We start from the raw sequence: 20599 nt of genomic DNA on the forward strand, positions 1-20599 counted from the left end.
CGTAGTGCAGATATTCATCGATTTCATTTTTCACCGGGCAAGCACGTAGGAGAGAAAAGTTCCAGTTGGAAAAAGTTTCCAAACGATTGGAGGCAGTCGTGGTCGAATGCGCACGCAGAGACTCATTATTCGGCTCCAATGTTTCTCGGTTGCAACTTGAGAAGTTTTCAACTGATGAAAAGAACCAAGCTTAATTGACAGCGACAAATTTTCTCGTTCAAGTCGAGGAAGCCACAGTAAAAATCTCAGTTTTTATAACAAGCAAAAACTGTCTAGTCTATTATATATATATATATGTATAACAAAATTAGAAATGATTATTAGTAATTTCAGCAAGAGGCTGTAAAATTGTCAACATTTCCATCTTTCGACCTGAAGAAATATCCTCCCCCCAGGACAAGAAACTTTAGGAATACTACTGCGCATAATGGTTCACGTTGACAAAAAAATCATGTTGATTTTGCAGGTTGATCAATGAGGCTTCGTGGGATTTATGAATTTATCGAAATGGTAATTTATGCAAGTGGAATAGGAAAACACAAATAAAACCTTAACATCCATTGGATCTTGAGATTTATCATCGTAATTAAGGAGGTTACGCAAACCTTGCTGCGACAATCTGCTCAAACGAGGAGTTATGTTTATCTCCATAAGCAACAACGGTGTAATCGCGACAATAAATCGCGTGGCAAACTTTATTGCGCGACGACAAGTTAAGATCGATGTGAAATACATATGACGTTATAGCATAGTATATTTTCAGAAAGTGCCATGGTAAACTTCATTTTAATCACCTGAATATGCATTCGAAACTGATGCAACAATTGTACGTTATTTTTATACCCTTCTGTTATATATATACCAACCAGCAGTGAGAAGCTAGATTACAACTGTGGTAAATGAAAAGAACGTCCACAATTTACACCTCCATAAAACCTGCGAGTAATAATAAAAATTTTATTGATATAAAAATTGTGCCTTGAATTAACAATTGTTTTATCTCTCTGTTCAAACTGTACTGGGTGCTTAAAGAGGCATTGGGCCCAATTTTAAGGGATTGCGGAATGGGAATAGAAAGAATATTTGGAAAGAAAACTTTTGTGTAGGCGAACATTGGTTAGAATTTCCAATTCGAAGAAAGCTGGTCGTAAAATAAAATAATAAGTTTCTGATAGTGCAAATGAAATCAAGTGCTTCGATATAAAATCAATCAATATATTTTAGTAACTGTATTAATATATCAATTAATTCAGGTAAGATTTAATCAATGTAAATTAAAGATCATTAATTAATATCGAGTAAATAATTACGCTAGGACTATTCAAAGCATGATTGATTAAAATTAATGTTTTTCTCAGTGTAAGGAGAACTTCATAAAAATGTTTAGCATCAGTTTTTGACGAAAGGTTAATCAACGAAAATTCCTTCTATTGAAATCCTCTATAACCAATTTAGCCCACTGTCACAGAAAAATCTCCTATTCGCTCTGTGCATATACCAACACAGTGACATTAACATGAAAATTTGTATAGCAGTGCAGAGGCGTACTATCAGGTTTACCTATCGACACCTTTTGTCATTTTGGTTTTTTTTTGTTCCGTACGTATACAATTACACATTCTCACTCAATCGTGTTTGCACTGTTATGCACAAGGCGAACCTTGCTATGGTGAGAAGGCATTTTTAACGATTTATCGAATAATTGCAGGAACTTTCTAGAAAAGTTTAGTATCATTTCGGGTTGTTCACGCTGAAAAGCTAGAAATATTTTTACACATGTATGTTTTATCGTCTATTGTGTTTGCGTTATAGAGAGAATACAGATGGAATACGTTACAGCGATAATTAATTACGAAGCGTCGGTAATTAAGTCGTGCAATATAGCGTGATGCCTTCCTTGACGGGTTTTCAATGTATATACCGTAAGTACTGTACGTGAATGACGTACATGGTAAAATGTAAACATTTGTCTTGAAGTAGGTAAGTTGCGTTTACGTAAAGTACGAAAAAACTACCAAAGTCTCATTACATGCTCGAAAGAATGATAATACTTCATGAAAAAGAAGATTGAGATATTGGAAAATGTTGGAAGGATGATTAGGGACAACTTAGAGAAGGAAAGTAATCGAAGCCTTGGTGAATAAGGATTTGACGATTGCTCGAGTGACGTCAGAAAGGAGAGGGGTAGCTGATACACACAACGAAGCTATTAAATAAATGACGTAGTGGCGCAGTCGTGGGAGACACATTCGGATGCACAATCCGTCATTGTGTCAGTTGCAACGTACCACAAAGACACATGGAATCAAACGTGTGTGTACCACGTGCGGTTGCTAGACAGTGGAGAGTGTGGAGAGAGATGCATATACGAACGCAAATTCGGACACACGCACGTGCAAATACACAAGAGGGTAACCCGACGACAGCTCGCCTCGTTGGATAATGAGTATCCACGCGAGAACACAAGCCCCGACTGCCATAACCTAATTTTCCGTCATGTGCCTCCCCCAGCCAGTCGAATTTCTGCAATTTAACACATTGCATAAACCAGCCGGAGTTTCCAATTTCTGCAAAACTCGTCAAATTTGTCAAATAACCAGAAAGAAAGCTTGGGTTAATCCCTGATGATTAATGCACGCGATTCAGGAGAGTCGACATTTTTATGTCACGATTGAGTTCAGTCAAGATGCAATCATTGGATATATAGTTTTGCACGATTCGCGAAAGCTCAAGGTTTTAGCGAGGTCAATAAACTTTATTGTTCGAGATCTAATTTACTTTCCCTTCATTTTGCAAGCTCCACCGATATGGATTGCTGGGTGAAGCTGTCTCTCAGATTTAACCTTTTCCTTTGCACAATGGTCCTCTTTCCTACTCTTTCTATTCAATGTGCGCTCTAGAGCTATATAGGGGAAGGTAGCCCAAAGCGGGCCACTTAAGCTTTGTAGATCAAGAAAACTGCGTTTTTAATTGATAATCAAACATTCTCGGTGTCATTAGTCAGGGTAATTATCTGACTATAAAGTAATAAAACAATCAACAACATTTAATTTCATAATTTTTGTTTATGCAAAGAATAAAAAAAAGTGTTTTTGACTCGCTTTGCCCGAGAGTACACTTTTTAGTTAAATAATTATAACTTTTAAGAAAATTATCCAAAACAATATTTTCGCATATTATTTTAAAGCTAAATAACGCTGGTTCGAAATAGTATCAAGAATAAAGAAATAATTATAATACTTTTTAAATGATCTAGAAAAAACTAACCTTTAAAATTTTTATCGGCGTCAACAAAACTGATTTAATTGCCACTACTTTTATAGAATACGTCTCTGCCGACGAAATGCTACTAATTTACATTCATAACTGTTGTATCAATATCACCAAATCAAAATATTAACACTTATTGTTTACATAAAAGTCTAAGGACAGTGACCCGCTTTAGGCGGGGTACCCGCTTTGCCCGGGCTTCCCCTATATATATATATATATGTTCCAGTCTTACCTCCACGTGGCCATAAATAGGTGCAATTTAACGTACGTGCCACGCCACTCCATAACCGCACAGTTCTGTCGTTGGCTCCACTCCAGTTTCCGGGTCACCGCTTCACGTTCCTTAAATTTTCCCCAAAAGCATCTCTTTCTGTTTTTCCTTATCGCTTTTATACCTCTTTGTTCCTGCCATCGCGTGGAATTCGGTAAAAGCGCGATTTCTCACCAGACGTCTTCAATCTACCGGAAGCTCCTGAAAAGCTCCAATTACAAAAAAAGCTCGGAGCAATTATCGATCGACGACAACAACGAAGAAAAATCCTGTTTTATTATAGGATTCGTTCTGTCTACCTTTCGTCGACGAACCACTCGGAATAAAGCAACAACTGCGGAGAACGCGGAAAGTGGTTAAAGAAGTGGCGATGCTTATTCAAGTATACGTAGCGTATCTCAATATTTCAATATTGCAAAGCTGCCCCAGTCTTTACTTCCGGCTCGCTGATCCGGTCTGCCTTTTTTTGTCTTTTCTTTTATTCTCCTTTTTTTTTGTGCTTTTTAGTGACGGTGGGAAGAAGAGAGCAGAAGGAACGTCGTCAGATGCAGAATTCTCATTGAAAAAAAGCGTATTTCTTATATACACCGACGAAGAAATATTTCCAGCACCTTGAGACATCTGGAAATTGCTATTGAAAATTATTATTGTTATCCTACTCCTTCTTATCCAACGTCGCGTTTGTATTTTTTTATTTTCTTTCGCTACTAATGCTCGAATGTAATTTTACAAAGCAAGTAAACTGCTATTTCTATACCTGAAAGGCAACTTTGTTTAAATAAATCAAAGAAATTTTTTCTCGTTTGCATGCTGATGAGCAACGATATAGAATTCACAGGAATATTGAGAAAAGTTTATTTCAATATATACAAATAATGGCAGATATATTATAACAAAATGTTATAAAGAGCATTATTCGTGACTAAATTGGATTTTGCTCGACCATCGTTGTTTCTCACTCGATAAATCTACAAGGGGAGAACTAAAATCGTTAGGAGCCAGTTGGGGGTTTGTCCATTTTCAGAAAAGCAGTTATAGCTACAGGACGCGTTATTACTGCACTGGTGTAGATTTGGTCGAGGTAGTGGCATTAACACGATTCTAAAAACGTTGGAGTGTAACAGCAGTTGTGGGTACTTTGAGAGCTCTAAGGACGACGCTATATATATATATATATATATATATATATATATAATACTGCAGATTTGACGGTTGCTTGTAAATGCTGCGGAATATAATCCAAAGGACTATATCGAGCGAGAGAGACTCTCCAGTTTCGTACAGCTTTCTTTCGGAGCGGAATAATTCCAGAATTATTTCAGTAGCGATACGAGCTGGTTTGCCAGCCGTATCAGGTTGCATTATGCAAATGCTTATTCGTGTGGTATCGTGCGTGTACATGCATGCGTACACGTATGCACCTGCGCGAGAAAGGATATCACGTGCGCAATGCACCGGGTGCTTTCAAAAAGTCGTCCAAGATTAATTTGGAAATTATGCAAATTGCTCGCGTATCTTATTGTGCCAAATTTGATGTATTATATATATATATATTGGACTCCATAGAGAAATTGGCCAAAAAGCGTGGACTCCATTGAATAATCCACGCGTGTTATGAATTCCAATAGCAATCTGCATATAATGATATAAAACTAATTTAAATAACAATAAATCAGTGGCAAATTATGTGAGCCATTGAAAGATATTTATTAAAAACTTAATGGACTTATTCTTTAAAATTTTTCATAAATAAATATATTCTGCAAAAGCTTTTATTATAAGAATATAATAAGGATTTTTATCCTATCCTCCTGTTCTCTTCCCAGATATAGAGAAGCTTTGAATATGTAAGAAATGGTTATCGAGAAATGGGAGTGTCGTGTGATATTCGTTGGATAGCTTTACTATATATAGAGATGGTTGGTCTATCTGGAATTTTCTAGTCGATTTTTCTAAAGCCTATACACGTACAGTTCCCGATGTACATACATTCTCAGGATGAGATAGAATCCATCCATCGATATAGGACTGCGGCTCTGATGAGAAGGATATTTTACCACGTAGTTCAATTTTCTTATCTCCAAAAGTATTTACCGAACAATGGCATGTGGAATAAATGGAAGAGGAGGCTTTGCCCTATGGAACTCTTGAAGTTTTTCCTCCTTTTCATTAGAATCGGTGCAATACAATTAACGAAGATTATACACATATAATATATATAGTTTCCTGACGACTCTTACCACAACTCCAACTTCACACAGTGATTCTCTACTACTAATTATTAGAGTATTTGTGAGATTGAAACCACAGGAGTATTCCGACGAAGCGATTAAAGTCACCAAGAGGACCGTCGTGGAAGAATTTTGGTGATGAATAGAGCAGTCGCTGGGCGTTGGCGAAAGATCGCTGGGTCCTCGCGTTTAAGGTCGTGGAGACTTACGATGCACGCGACTGCTCTTTGTCACGATGATTTAGTTAACGTTATAGAATTTTTTTACGATTAGAATCATAAAAGATTTTTTATGATCCTGCTTTAAACGTGTGATTAAAAAACTGCAATTTTAAACTAACGCATTATATCTTCTACCTACATATATGGCGTAGTCTGCTTTTCCTGTCAGTCATGGCGTTGGGTTACACCACTTGATACTCGTCCCGTCGACCATCCGATAGTTTCCAATTACTCGCGTGTCCTCCCTCATTATCTTTCAATTCTTACGCTTAAAACCGTCGCTTTACAAGGGAAACCTCTTCTTCCCAGATATAACTTTCCATTTTTGTTCGCAGAATTGAGAAGAGTGCGTTGAATAATCGATATATTTCCCCTAATGCTAGGGATATTGAAACATGTATCGAGAGATGTACGTGAATTGTAAGCCTGAAGGTTAATTTTTTTTTCACGTAATTAGTGCAGAGTGATCAGTATTTCTTTAGTGAATAGATATGGATCGAGTATATTTGAGTGTATAAACTCTGATATATTAACAGCTCATTATTTGGACAATGACGATATATCTATAGATTCATGCTTGTTATAATCTAATCAGCTTAATCACCCATTTATGTATTACTTTTCTATAAACCGATATGAAATTTAGCAATCAATGGTAATTACCAAAAACTTGTTCTTTGTGTGACATTAATCATTTATATTTTCAATCGATACAAATCTACATTTTAATTGATAGTTTTGCACAAGTTGATAAAAGCAGGTCTCTTGGATAAAAGGCAGGTCCTTGGGGCAAAAGGGTTAATTATCGAAGGGTGCGTAAGGACTCGCATTGTACTTAAGCACGGTCGCGCGCCAATAATATATTCTAAGAAGACGAATGACAATAATAGTTGAGCTGGCTCATTTAGAATCCAAGCGATTAATTACATTTCAGGCATTGTTCTTCCCTTGAAATTGATTACACGCTGATGACTCTGGCTTTGCTTCCATGCAAGGACAAGATGGAGTCGGAGCCTTGGTCCTTTGTAATATCGATAGAATAAGCTTTATCTTTCTTAGGCCACAATCGAGCAGTAATTATCCGAAAGTTTGTATATCTAACAGATTTCCTCAAAGAATTCTGTATCACCGTTCAATTCGTTCATTAATTACGAGAATGAATTCTAAAGGTAATCTCGTCCTGCGATTAATTCTTTCACGACACATCTTTCTTACACACGTATACGTATCGAATAAAACAGTTTAATAAAACCGAACAGTCATCGCTCATTATCACTGCACGAACAATTCAACTTGAAAATGTAATTAAGGGATCTCCTAATTATGGCCGGAGCTTTTCTCGTCTGATTAAAGCTCCATGAGAAAACTCTCTAGCTTTCTCTTTTACCTAAATTGCCAGAATCCGTTCTCAGCTTAAAATTGATAATTAAGTTCCTTTCCGCTTGATCAAATGTTTAGTCTCTGTTCAACATATATATGTATATATAAGTACTCGATTCTTTTATTTGGACCTAGTTAAATTATTTTGAAAGCTTAGAGGGCAGGAATTTTTTTAAATAGTCTTTCCATCGCGGGTGAGAATTAATTGTTCGAACGCTTTTTATTCTTGGAACAATTAGTGCAATTATTTAGACCCCATCGAGTACTTTTTTCGACAAGGTGACCAAGCCCTTAATTATTCTTGCGGAAACAATAGTGGCACATTGGAGACTGACGAGTTTCGAGCATCGAAAGTTCGTTTCGTCGTCCTTAATTGCGAAATGGTTCGGGAAATGAAAGAGCGCGAAATAAAAGCGCGCCTGCAAAAATTACACTTCATTGTGCTCTTGCCAGTCGACGCTTCAAAGCTGTCCTCTTTTGCCTTCTCTGTCACAGCTGTGCCACACCGCGCGAAACCTACTCCACCCCCCCCCCCCCACCTTTTCTGCCCCTTAAACTAGAAAACAACGTATAGAAAATACGGAAAAGCTCGCATCCACTATGAAATTCGGTCTTTCCTTTTTTCTAACCTTTCTCCCCAACTGAGCAAAATTGCCCCTACAACTTGCATTGTTAAAACTGGCTTAATTTTTCTTTTCCCCTTCTGATCCATTTATACTTATGTATATGTATACATATATAATCCTATAAATATAGAAAAAAAGCGTGACAAGAGACTCGGTTGAAATGCAAAGCTTTTGGGAAAAAACGACACGCTTCTCTAGATTTAATTGACCCACGCGGATTTGCCGATTGTAAGCAGAGAAAATTCCGCTTTATCGTAATGGCAAGAGTTTGGTGATTAAGGTCGCGGTATGGAGCTTAATGTCGAACCGCAAATCGTAATTTCAGCTCACATAACCGTTAAACTGCGACCGATTGCGCTTCATCGACTGTCGAACGCAGCCCAACGCACGTACACGATAACTTATGTAGTATAGCCTAGCTCCTACGTACCCTGCAAACGTCCATAATTTTGTGGATTTTTCATCGCCGCTCCATTTCACACAGGTTTTTTTCGTAAATGACCCATACTTGATTGCGATATTCAGAAAATTCAACCTAGTTGGTGATACGATTTATATAATCGAGAGGATGACGTTGCAGCAGTTGTATTTATAGATTCATAGTTATCGAAACTGGATAGAAATGCTGGTACTTACTTATATTTGCCTGCGAGGCAAATGTTTGATGATACATTAACGCGTGTATATCCTATTCTCACGAGCAGAATCAACACTGGCAAAGTGCTGTCAGTTGGAATTGACACGCGCTTCGAATCAGCCTATAAACGAATTTTGCAAATATAACATTATTTCCCTCATTTTTAAATTCGATTGGTCGAATATAATGGAAATTTGGTCCAGGTGTTCAAATTAAACGAGTCTAAAGCCAGTGATTTAGTTTTGGCGTGCACAAGTTCAGGAGACACAGGAAAAATCAATTCTCTGCTATAGGCGCCTATATAGGTATAATATATTATGCGTGTTCATATTAAAGGATCACGAGAACGAGGAACACGCGATCTCGCGAAAAGTTATAATTCTGCTGGAACAACGATGCAATTTAAGAAATTATTGAAATCATGAAATATCGGCACGAACTGTAAATGCACCGTGGAATAATTCGAGCGTAACGCGGACATAACGGGCAGGCAAAATTACAAGCTGATGCGCATAAGTAATTAATTACCATTGTGCACAATGGGAGTAACGTCATTTATTATTGTTGCAACGATCCGATCCGAAGCAGCTGTGAGCCCTGGCCTACTCTCCAGCTTCTTCCTCTCCAGTCCCCATCTCGACTGACTTGGCAAATAAATAGCATTATCACTAGCAGATCCTGTCACAACTCAATTCACTTGCATTTGATAAATTCTACCGAGGAGCCAAAAGGAGCTTCTATTTTGCTTTAGACACTTTATTCTCAAACAGACGACATTGATATATCTTACGACTATTAATACTCGCGTGCGCGCGTTATTATAATTATCGACTATCATGCACCCAATGATTAATTTAACAATAATAAACTACCATCATTGTGAAGTGACATATATCTTTTTATATCTAAGCACATCAAGCGCGTATACAAAAATTTTTGGTAAATTTAGTGTTAGAGTGTGAGTGATGCAGGTCACGCTTTGTTCAATCGCAAGTTTAGGGATGAAGCATATAGTTACGAAAAAAAAAAAAAAAAACGAGTGTATTAGAGAACGTCAATTTTCTATGGTTATATTTTTTTTCTTCAAGAGCGAGGAGAATTGTGAAAGGGGAGGATTCGAGTTTTTTACGCATTCGGTTAGAGATGGATTGACAGGGATATATACACGTATGCGTTACGAATTTTTCGAACCCATAGGTTTTTGGCGAGGGCCTCCCACTACCGGTGAACCCTCCTGGGATTACACGAGGAAACCACTCGTTGATTAAAAGCCCGAAAAAGTGGAAATAAAGCTTTTTACCCTCTGACGTCACTTAATCTCCTACCGCGCCAATATAACTGATGCTATGAGCTTGTTAATAGCTCCCACTGCATCCGAACATCATCTGCCAGCGATAAAAACATCGCTAGATTATTTGTCCCTGTATAAAATACCATATCGTAGTTTTAATTCATTTTACGATATTCCTTATATCTCACGACGCATCTCTAAAAATTATTTTTATTTCTCAGTAAAAAATTGAAATGAGAAACGATTTTGTAAAATTGGCAATTTTTCTTTTTTCATTAAATTCCTCTCTCTTTCTATTACAGGAAATATTCGTTAACTGTACTAGCAGCTAGGTTTCTTTGAATAGCTCTAATTGGACAAAAATACATAAGGATCTAGTACTCTTTTACATCGGATGGATTTTGAGAAGAAAGAGATGTAGGCGATTTTAGTTAGGTCCGGAAGTTGGTGGGTACTGAAACGGAATGGTTCATCCGGTTGTCAGGAGAGGCGGTGACTAGAACTACACATATAGGAAGGAGGAAGAAGAACCTGTTAAACGGAAGCCGATGGTTAAAGACAATGCATCGGTTTGAGTCGACACGGTGGACACGCGCTTTGCACACATCGTCTACTCTTCGTATAAATATTTCACGTAGCATTCTCTCCGTCTCCTTCAATTCCCGTCCCGTTCTCCCTCTTGGTTCACCGTGATTTGCGTAGAACGTAGCTTCCTCCAGCTTGATTCCGTAGTAAACACAGCATATCCAATGTCGTTCAATCTTGTTCGCTGTCCGACCGCTCTAAATAAGACCGTAATTTGAAACGAATCGAGACTCCATGCTGGAACGCGCCAATAACACGCCCGAGTTTCCTCCTACATATGTGTACTGTAAAAACCTTTGCGTGTTCTACCACCACACGAGGATCCTACAAATACAATTTAAAAAATAAGAAATAGAAACGTTTGGGCCGAACTTTTTTGTGATCGATTTTAAATACAAGAGCCTGTTTCCAAAATTCTTACATACCATGTCTTGTATTTATATAACAATTTATTTTCTTTTGCTATTTATGATATATTGTATATACTAAAAAGGATTTCATTAGATAGAATATCGTCTGATTTATTAGTTTATGTAGGTGCAGTACGAGAAATATAAATTTCTAAGACTCTAAAATGTTGGATATCTGAGAGAGTTTGGAAATAGGTCCTACGATTATTATTTTATTGGTATAACATCGCGAGACTGGGGACCGTTCCCTGAAACGTCGTTGCTCGTAGTTTTCAATCAGACGTCTATTCAATCGAGCCCCTGTCGCAAGATCGAACTGCAATTTCTGGCTCTTCTATCTTCGTTAAAAACCCATAGAAATATCCTGAAATATTTCTTTTTGTTTGTCATTATTCTTGTTAAATTTGTGTCATCCTCTTGGTTTCTTTGAGAATTGTTTCGGAGAGCGAATAATATTCGTGATATTCGATTTTTAATCGATTTATAGTTGAGGGGCTGGATAGGTTGGCTGGAGGAGCCAGGCGAAAGCCAAACATCAATTTCTACGATACGCGCGCGAGCTGGATTCTCGGTGGAAGGTAAACGTCTTCCTCGTCTTCGACTGGAGCAAATTGGACGTCGAAGCCGAGTGACAAGACGAAATGAATTCCAATCTCTTCTCTATCCTTTCTCTCCAGACGTCATCCTTCCTTTTCATTTGTGCTAACTCGCGAACGAAAGCTTGGCATAAAATGTTTTCAAACGAGAGGGAGGGGGAGGGAGGAAGAGAGAGAGAGAGGGTTGTAGGACTAATTGGTTCGATAAAAATGTATAAAAGGAGAACAGGAGGAAGGAAATTAAAAATGAAGAATATATAGGGTTCAATGGGATAGGAGAATATGAAAATGCGAGATTCCTCAGAGGAGTAAGAAATGGAACAGAGTGAGATAGGAGTGGGCGGTAAGAAATTTAGAATGGCGGTCGAGTTAAATATGCATGAAGGATGGGAGCTAGAAAAGGAGAGAAAGGGGAGAGAGACTGGGTGGTCTCGCGATGCTCTCCTTAGCCATCATGGAGAGCGGGATAAGGATGCTCAGGGATAGCTGGAAACAGCAGGAGAAAAGCCAGCAGTGGCTGCGGAATGGCACGAGGAGAGTCACTCTCTCGGATTACCTTGCGGGGTAATCAGCTTTTCCACCAAGTGGTGCGCATTCCTCGGTTCCTCCTACTCTCTGCTATAACCGCTACCCGAGATCGTCCAGCTATAACTGACCTGAAATACCTTCCTCGGATTGATGCTGACTCGCAGCGAACAGCAGCTCCGACAGACACCATGGCTAACCATGAAATATCATCATCGATCCTCTTTCATTCTTCATTTATATTTCTACGTTCCAAATAACATTCAACATTCTCGTAAACTCTGCTTAATGACGCCATTCGATTCTGCATAAAATTGTCGAAACATAATTTTACAAAATGCATTGTGCGAATGATTATTGTAATGAAATAGTAACAAAGTATCGCGTCGTATTATATACATATATTGTACGCGTCCGAGTAGAACGCGTTGACCACATCGACGAGTGATTTTTGAAATTCTTCAGACGCGACTCAGCCAATCGGGATGATCTCGGTGGAAAATACGGGAGCATTGACACTGCTATGATTGCGTGTACTACACACACACATATGTATATATATATATATATATATATATATATGAAAGAGAAAGAAAGATCTAAGCATAGCAATGTATAGAAAAGTCAGAATGACGGAAGAGCAAGGAATAACAGGTAACCATACAGGCAGCAGTTTCGAATCCTATAACGTGGGCGAGAGTGGGATCAATGCCAGCGAAAGGCGAAAACTTATTTTTGGAATAAGCTTCCATGCTCTCTGATTATACGGGTGTCCCTGATTTTCATAAAAATAGCAAGATACAATTTTTTCGCGAAATATTCCTTCCTAATCGGTCCCATTTCCAAAGTTGCCACAGCATCCCATGAATAATTCTGATACTCGTATATATATATTAGGGTGGTCATTAAAAAAAAAATTTTTGGCGGATCCTTAAAAAACACTAGTATTTGATGAGAAACTAGAGTGGTTGAAACCTGTGGCCTGACAAATGATGGAAATACGTGCCTCAATGCGATCAAATATAATTTTCGAAGAATTTTACAGTTTTTCGCAGATAACTCATTAAATATTCGATTCTATGAAAAGATGCATATAACCTTTTCTCTGAAGAATTAAATTCTACATAATAAAGATTGTATATATTTTTCTTCTAGAATGCATACTAATCGAGATATTCTTGAACAATCAATCCTCTTTTTCGTTTATACACATTATATTGATTTGTTTATATGAATAATTATTTTTAGTTTACCGTACAATTAACATATTTTATTAAATTAAGAGAAATAAAATGTGTAACTACAGCGAAATAAGAATAACTATTCATATGAGCATATGTCAATATAATGTGTATAAACGAAAAAGATAATCGATTTTTCAGCAATATCTCGATTAGTATGCATTCTAGAAGAAAAATGTATAGAATCTTTATTATGTAGAATTTAATTCTTCAGAGAAAAGGTTATATGCATCTTTTCATAGAATCGAATATTTAATGAGTTATCTGCGAAAAACTGTAAAATTCTTCGAAAATTATTTTTGATCGCATTGAGGCACGTGTTTCCATCATTTATCAGGCCACAGGTTTCAACCACTGTAGTTTCTCATGAAATACTAGTGGTTTTTGGGGATCCGTCAAAATTTTTTTTTAACGACCACCCTAATATATATATATATATATATATAAATGTTACTATATATCAGGTACACATTCTCTGGTGCAAATACAGAGCTAATGAAATTCGCTTACGGTTTATCAGTATAAAGTCTAAGTAAACAAGGCCTGATAAATTGATAGTTGGCAAGACTCCGGTCTGTATGTAATTGCTGAGTGAGTGAGTGAGAGTGAGTGAGAGAGAGAGAGAGAGAGAGAGACAGAGAGAGAGAGAGAGAGAGAGAGAGAACGCGCGCGGACGAGGCTATTTGTAAGCTTGTAGCTGGAGGAAGCTTATTTGGTTTGAGATTAATCAGTGGAGGAAGGTCGATTACTCTATCATAGATAAGGTGCATAAGCGTGTAATTCAGCAAAGACGTATGGTCTCGTGTACCGTGAAATTTCTCGAGAGCTTCGTCACGTACTTTAGTTTCGATGTGGTGGTGGTTCGTTTGATGGTGAACGGAGCTCGATACATGTCGGGATAAATGGGGAGGGGGTTGTAATTATTAAGATGAAATGTGCCGGCGCCCTTAAGGAACAGGCTAAAATTTGTTTCCATTAGCATGAAATTAGTAGCTAGATCGGGATTGCTGAAGAACCGGAAGCTTAAGGGGGGAGGAGGATAGGCCGGTGTTGGCGGTTTGGTCACGCGAGGAGACCGCAACGCGTCGTGTCTCGAGAGAGATTACGCCTTTGTTCCTCTTGCCAGATGCATTACCACAGCCACCAAAGAGAATAGACCTTTCAATTATTCCACGACCAAGCAGCCTAGCTCTTTCATCTCCGCGATCAACGGATTCCTTCGCTCTTCTCTCATCCCTATAACTATAAACCTTTCAGTCTTTGATTTATTCTCCCTTGCCTTCCTCTTCATCACTCCTTTTCACCACTCTGCTATAATTTCTGTTCAATCGAGTATAGTATAGGCATCTACCGGGTGGTCAATAAACCTATAAATTTATGTACTTTGAATATAATTGCAGGAAAACGTTTCTCCTATCATTCTTCAGTCTTATCATTCGTATATAGGCTTCTTGTTTACTAACCAGTAGAATAAATTGCTCATTTTTTGATATTTCATAGATTTTGCCCCAGAACTCTATATACTCGAGGCACTATGAAGTCACGCTCTTATTGAACAGTTTTTTTATCACTGATAATTTCTTCGATTTTGGCTACATTTAATAATGGCATAGAAATGTTTTATCTAATGATCATTTCACATTATTTTAATTTACACGTTTAGTCGTAGTTTATAGCAACCTCACCCGGTATACAATATAGTAGTACACTCTGCCTGACTGGAAACTAATAGCGACGTGCGTTCGAATCGTTCAAAATTCCAATAAAAGCTTCCACCAGTATTTTATTATCCGCTTATAAGCGTCAGCTTAGTGGGCTACTCGAGGATTAGACAAGTTTTATGTCGATTGTTCATGAAGAAGGCGTTGGAAAATGGCGTCAACTCGTAAAAGCAGAACGTAAACCGCATGAGCGCCTCGGGATTCCATCGGGCAGCTCACGAATAGGCACAGGTGTGCACGCGCCTCGTCGAATAATAAATCTTAATCGGATCATGAACTGCCGTTTCGACGAGTGCAACTGTCGCTCCACTGAAACTGTGTCTGCAGCTGCTATTGCAACTGCATCTGACGTTGCTGCCGTTTGCACTTAGTAACATCGATCAATATAACTCTGCGATAATTGTTGTTCGTCATCCAAAGGACAAATTTTCAACTCACCTATATTATATATTATTACGCGTCTTGCGTTAGAAATTAATTTAAAAGTGTTCATATTAAATGTAGAGAATTTCACGATAGGGGAGAGGACATGAAAAAATCATTTTTTCAACGACGTAAATATATATATATATATATATATATAAATAGTATTGAAAATTGATTCGTTGTAATGGAATTGACGACCATCGAATCGCGAGGAATTGGGGACAAAAATTTGTTTTCAACTTTACGAACTTTGCTAAACTGTAAAGCTCCAAGTTGAGGATTAGTAGACATCAGTTACTGTTCTCTGCTTGCGTTGCAATTTTCAACATGACGTGCCCTTTGATCTTACAACGGATCTGTCGGATCTGTTTGAAGAGTTTAAAGTATGCAGGCTGAGTAGCCGAGTGCTGTGCTGAAATTGAGGACACAATATTACCACGCTTCCCATATTTTCCTTCGGTAAATATTCACAAAGTAGTGCATAATAACAACTCGAACACGTATTTTCCTTAGAAAATCCCAATCGTACGTAGAAACGTATACTTTATTTATTATAACCGTGTACTATTGGGAATCAAAACATTATAGCTATAAACAAGTCTGGCTGTTATAAACAAAAACAACATCGCCAACAGAAATTTTTACACAGCAACAATAATTATTATTTACGAATTCTTGATCAAAGTATTGAAGTTTAAATGGAGCAAAGAGGTGGATGGTGGTGGGGCGAGGATTTTCGTGCTACTCGCTCGTTAAATCAGCATCGAAGCTGCCACGGAACCAGGAAGAGTGAAAAAGCTGCACAGGAAAGTCTCCATTTTGGCAAGATCCAAGCTCGATTCGGACGATCACGCATGCTTTTCGGCACGACAGCCCTCTTCAGCTGTGAAAAATTTCAAACGGTTTTCCATTTTTTTATTAATTTTTATTTATAACGACGGACTATAGTTGCATTCCGTCCCACTGCAGAATATTGTTTACTAATATAGTCCTGTCGTCTAAATACTTGAAATAAGAGCTTAAGGAGCTCGATTGGCGAATTAGTATATTGCCTGGTTCGCTGCAGGCTTTACTTTGATTATTATAGAAACGAGTCATGGATAAATCTGGCAATGTGTGCATTTGGAAGTTGTGATACTCCCAAGGATTATTTCAGAGAATCGAATTTTCCTCTGATTTCTTTTAGTATAATGCCACAGGAACTCTTTTCTTTATTCAGCCTGGTTCGAAAGAGCCTTTAAAAAAACGTTCCTTTCAAAACTTGAGGTCTTCTTTAAATCCCCACGCTCCGCGGAAAGCCGTAAAGAGTGGCAGTTGGAGCCAATTTTCTCGATCGTGTACGATCAACGTAATCATTCGCAACACTTGCGGGGCGTGGTAGATTTTTCTTGATAGCACTCCAGCCCCTCTCTTATCACAATTATCCCTCAATATCATTGGCTCTTTTATCCCTATGCAAAATTATATATAGTATAGCGTGTGACAAACTATTTAAAAGAATAAAAATTGAATAATTTCTTAATATTTCAACAAAATGGAATTTGAATGTCGTGCGAGGGAAATATAACAGCACATGCTTATATATAGGAATATATCCAATAAAGCTGTGGATGTTTTGGTAACAGTATAGGAGTTTGCACATTCGGTAGGAGGCAGGTCGAGCAGATTAATTCTGCACGACTAGAATTTCGGTTCCTATATACACTACGTTGTATATACTATACGTGGTACAAGGAAGCAGTAGACAGTCGCGTTGTTACTTCCATGCAAAGTTATGCATTAGGAGCATAATTCAGCGGTATAAGCTGTGCAATTAGACCCCCACTGCTTTCTTAACTGCGTGCTTTCATTGTAGTTTAACAGGATGTAGTTGTCGTGTTTCTAGAATAACGCGATATTGTTTTATTTACTTGAAGAAAATGGTAAAAAGAGAATAAGAAGTTATATTGACATTTGATATTTCAAAGGATCAAGGGATCTAATCATGGTGTGTGTTATATGTGAATAATAATAATTTTTCTTCCTCTCTTTATTTTCAGCTTTTCCCAAGAGTCTCCCTTGGGTGAATCAGATGGAATTTTTATGTTTCCTGGATAAAAATACATAAATTGAGTTTAATTCTGGAAATAAGGGCGAAATGCTGCAAGAATTGTTAGGTGATATATACATATATATGTTGGTTCGGTGTTGGCACATCGGGCAGAAAGGAATTTTCTCATTTCGCCATACGTCACATGGAAGACGCACTATAACTTTGCAACTCTACGGCGTTTCAGTAAGCGACCCGTCGTCGAGCAAAACGTAAAGTTTTTAGTTTAACTGCCAAGGCATTTTATTTTATAGGGGAACGAAGAAACAAAGGAGTAAAAATCGAGAGTGAAATTCAACTCGACTATCCTGCTTGGATTTTGTCAACTGTGGAGCCTCTGTGGAGCCTGTGGGAATTAATCTATATTTCAGATGGATTCTGCTTCTTTCCAGCAAACTTCCAGTCGAAATAATAGACTTTTCATTTGAACATCAGCCAGGGACTCTCCGAAACTGTAAGACTAAGTAGCTTAAGTTCGTGCCTCCTGACTTTTCCTCGTCTTTGCCTTAAATTTGTCCTCGGTCTATGCATATTTCAATTCTAAGGTTCGGTAAATACTGAAACTTTCCACTAATTACGTTCTAGGTGCATCTTGCGAGAGGCAGATAAAACTGGCCAAACTTGCAACCTCGCCTTTGTAATTCCCCAGTTTTAATAGCTAACTTGGTCAGCTCGTCCGCCACGTGTCATTAAATAAAAATATTTTTTATATATGTTTAACTTTAATTGAGCAATATAATATTTACATCGACACTATGTAAAATCTTTGTATCTTTAAATTATATATATATATATTATCACGTTATATGTATATGATTTACTACTATTAGTGTGAAATGGGGCGTGAGAAAGGTTTGAATTTTTTGATTTATTATTTTCTCGAGAGAGAGAGAGAGAGAGAGAGAGAGAGAGAGAGAATTAAGGGGTCTGTTATACTGGTAGTTAAACCTTGACATTTTGGTGGTTCGTATAGAAAGTGTTCAACCCCTCTTTAGTGATATCTGCTGAATAGGCGACTAATTTACGGGATGTTTCCTTACATACTAACATAGATACACTTGTAACGCTCCTCTTACTAGGGCAAGCGACGATATATAACGGGATAAAGTGGAGCTCACTCGAATCGCGATAAAACTATGAATTATGAGTTTACTTTACTGATTGGATACTGGAAATCTCTCACGTGGATAAATATAACCTTGATATTTTTGGTATTTTTATACGAACATTTATTAATACCATTATAAATTCATCATACTTAAGTCAAATAACCTATATACACGTAAGACTGAAAATATGTAGCATATACTTTTCATAAAGAAATAAATTTGATACTTTATCACCCGCACTCTTAACATACACCGGATATTAATTTTAAATAATAAACACAAGTTCCACTGTAAATTGGAATATGTTTTATTTAGTTATCTTATTTTTGCATTGATAATTTTATTATCAATCCTCGTGGATCGTAGCACGACGTGGATACGTTTAAGGTGAATCATCTGGTTGGAAGAAAATCTTTTTTACAATCACACGTTTATATATTGACATTGATTATGACAATTGACATTTTGTTTACACGCCGCAGCCAGACGGAACGTTTTGGATGACTGGCAATTTTCTCAGACACGAGATTAGCAATAGTTAAATTTTTGTAAAAATATTAATATTAGAATAATATACCAATCTCTTACATCGAATAACCAAATATTCAAACTTTAACAGTGCCAAGGTTTTCCTCAACCATGTGTGTCTCATGCTGTATATTACGTTACGAAGCGTTTATTAGTGAGAACATAGGTCGATGTAAGAAGGTAACAGTAGTGAATTACGCAATGAACGAGGAGGAAACTATTGCAGAAATACGTCATTGGACACCGTTGTCGTCGATGCTGAATAGCAAAGAAAGCCTCGCTCAACTATTGTGTCATTTATTCTGTCGTCTCTTTCCCCAGGCCGGAAAAAAAGAGTGAAAATGCCTTTTCACGCGAAAGAGACGCCGCGAATAAATGGAAGCAACCATCAAAAGCATTTTACGTGCTCCCTTATATTCGATTAAACTGCCAATTCATTAATATTTTATACCAATTTTGCTCGTAATTTCACATTTCCTCTATACCATCAATTACGAATCATAGTGTTTATGAAAAACAGATCATTTTGTAAATTGCACAGCGATTTTAATTGCAAAAAAACAATAATCGTTTCAGTAAGGAATTTTTTTAAATTTCACCAGTGATATTTCAATGCAAGGATATTTTGAATGTTATTTAAATACATATATATATTTATAGGAAAGGAACAAAGTGGATTTTGCGATTTAGCAAAAATTACGAATTTTCCACGGAACATTGAACATTGCTCTAATACGAAGGTAGTCCTTAGAGTTTTACGTAGAACCATATCGCCTTGTGATTCTGAAATTATAATTATTATAGTGCAGAACAGTAAAATTTAGTGTGTGTGTGTGTACGAAAAAAACAAATTACCCTCTCAATTGCTAAATAGCAAATTATTGCTTGTATTAAAGACAATTTCAGTAAATTTACTAGGCTGGCTCTTACACTGTAACATTTATTATTTTAGCAATTCTACATTTTAAAATTAAAATATTGTCATCCCGCAATAGAGGAGATTTGAGGTACCATATGTATCATGGCAAATCTTACATAGTTTTATTTTCTCAATATAGTTATTGGGACTTTCGACAGCAATAAGCTTTGAATCTATGTAATTAATTAGTTAACGTATATAGCGTAACTGTGACCTTGCGCGCATATAAAGTGTCCCCGAATCTTTGGCACTGACTAAAAGTCCATTATGATATAGTTTCTCGACTTTGAATTGTTCGCTAAATTGATTTCCATTGTCAATTTTTCAGCAACGCAGTTGGCTCACAATCGTTCCAACTATTTCTGCTGAAATCCATTACTCGTTTCGAGCCAGCCGGCATTTCACGCAATGAATTCGAAGGAATAGGGTGGAGATTGCATACAAAAATTTGCAAAGCTTCTTATATAGACCTATGTATTTCTACTAAAAATTTCTTCTAACAAAGAAAAATCTGTAATAA

General features: G+C 37.2%; 1 long non-coding RNA gene across 1 annotated transcript in view; it reads left to right on the forward strand.

Moving 5' to 3' along the window:
* LOC136781147 (uncharacterized) overlaps positions 1-18786 on the forward strand; it is a 40844-nt gene extending 22058 nt beyond the window's left edge. The window contains exons 2-4 of the long non-coding RNA XR_010823873.1: positions 17474-17709; positions 17778-17977; positions 18109-18786. This is a non-coding gene — a long non-coding RNA (uncharacterized lncRNA). The remainder of the gene's footprint in view (positions 1-17473; positions 17710-17777; positions 17978-18108) is intronic.
* The last annotated feature ends 1813 nt before the right edge of the window (positions 18787-20599 follow it).

Source organism: Prorops nasuta, unplaced genomic scaffold (assembly GCF_024137725.1).
Source record: "Prorops nasuta isolate Cenicafe-Biocafe unplaced genomic scaffold, Cenicafe_Pnas_1.2 PNAS00021, whole genome shotgun sequence".
NCBI classification, from domain to species: domain Eukaryota; kingdom Metazoa; phylum Arthropoda; class Insecta; order Hymenoptera; family Bethylidae; genus Prorops; species Prorops nasuta.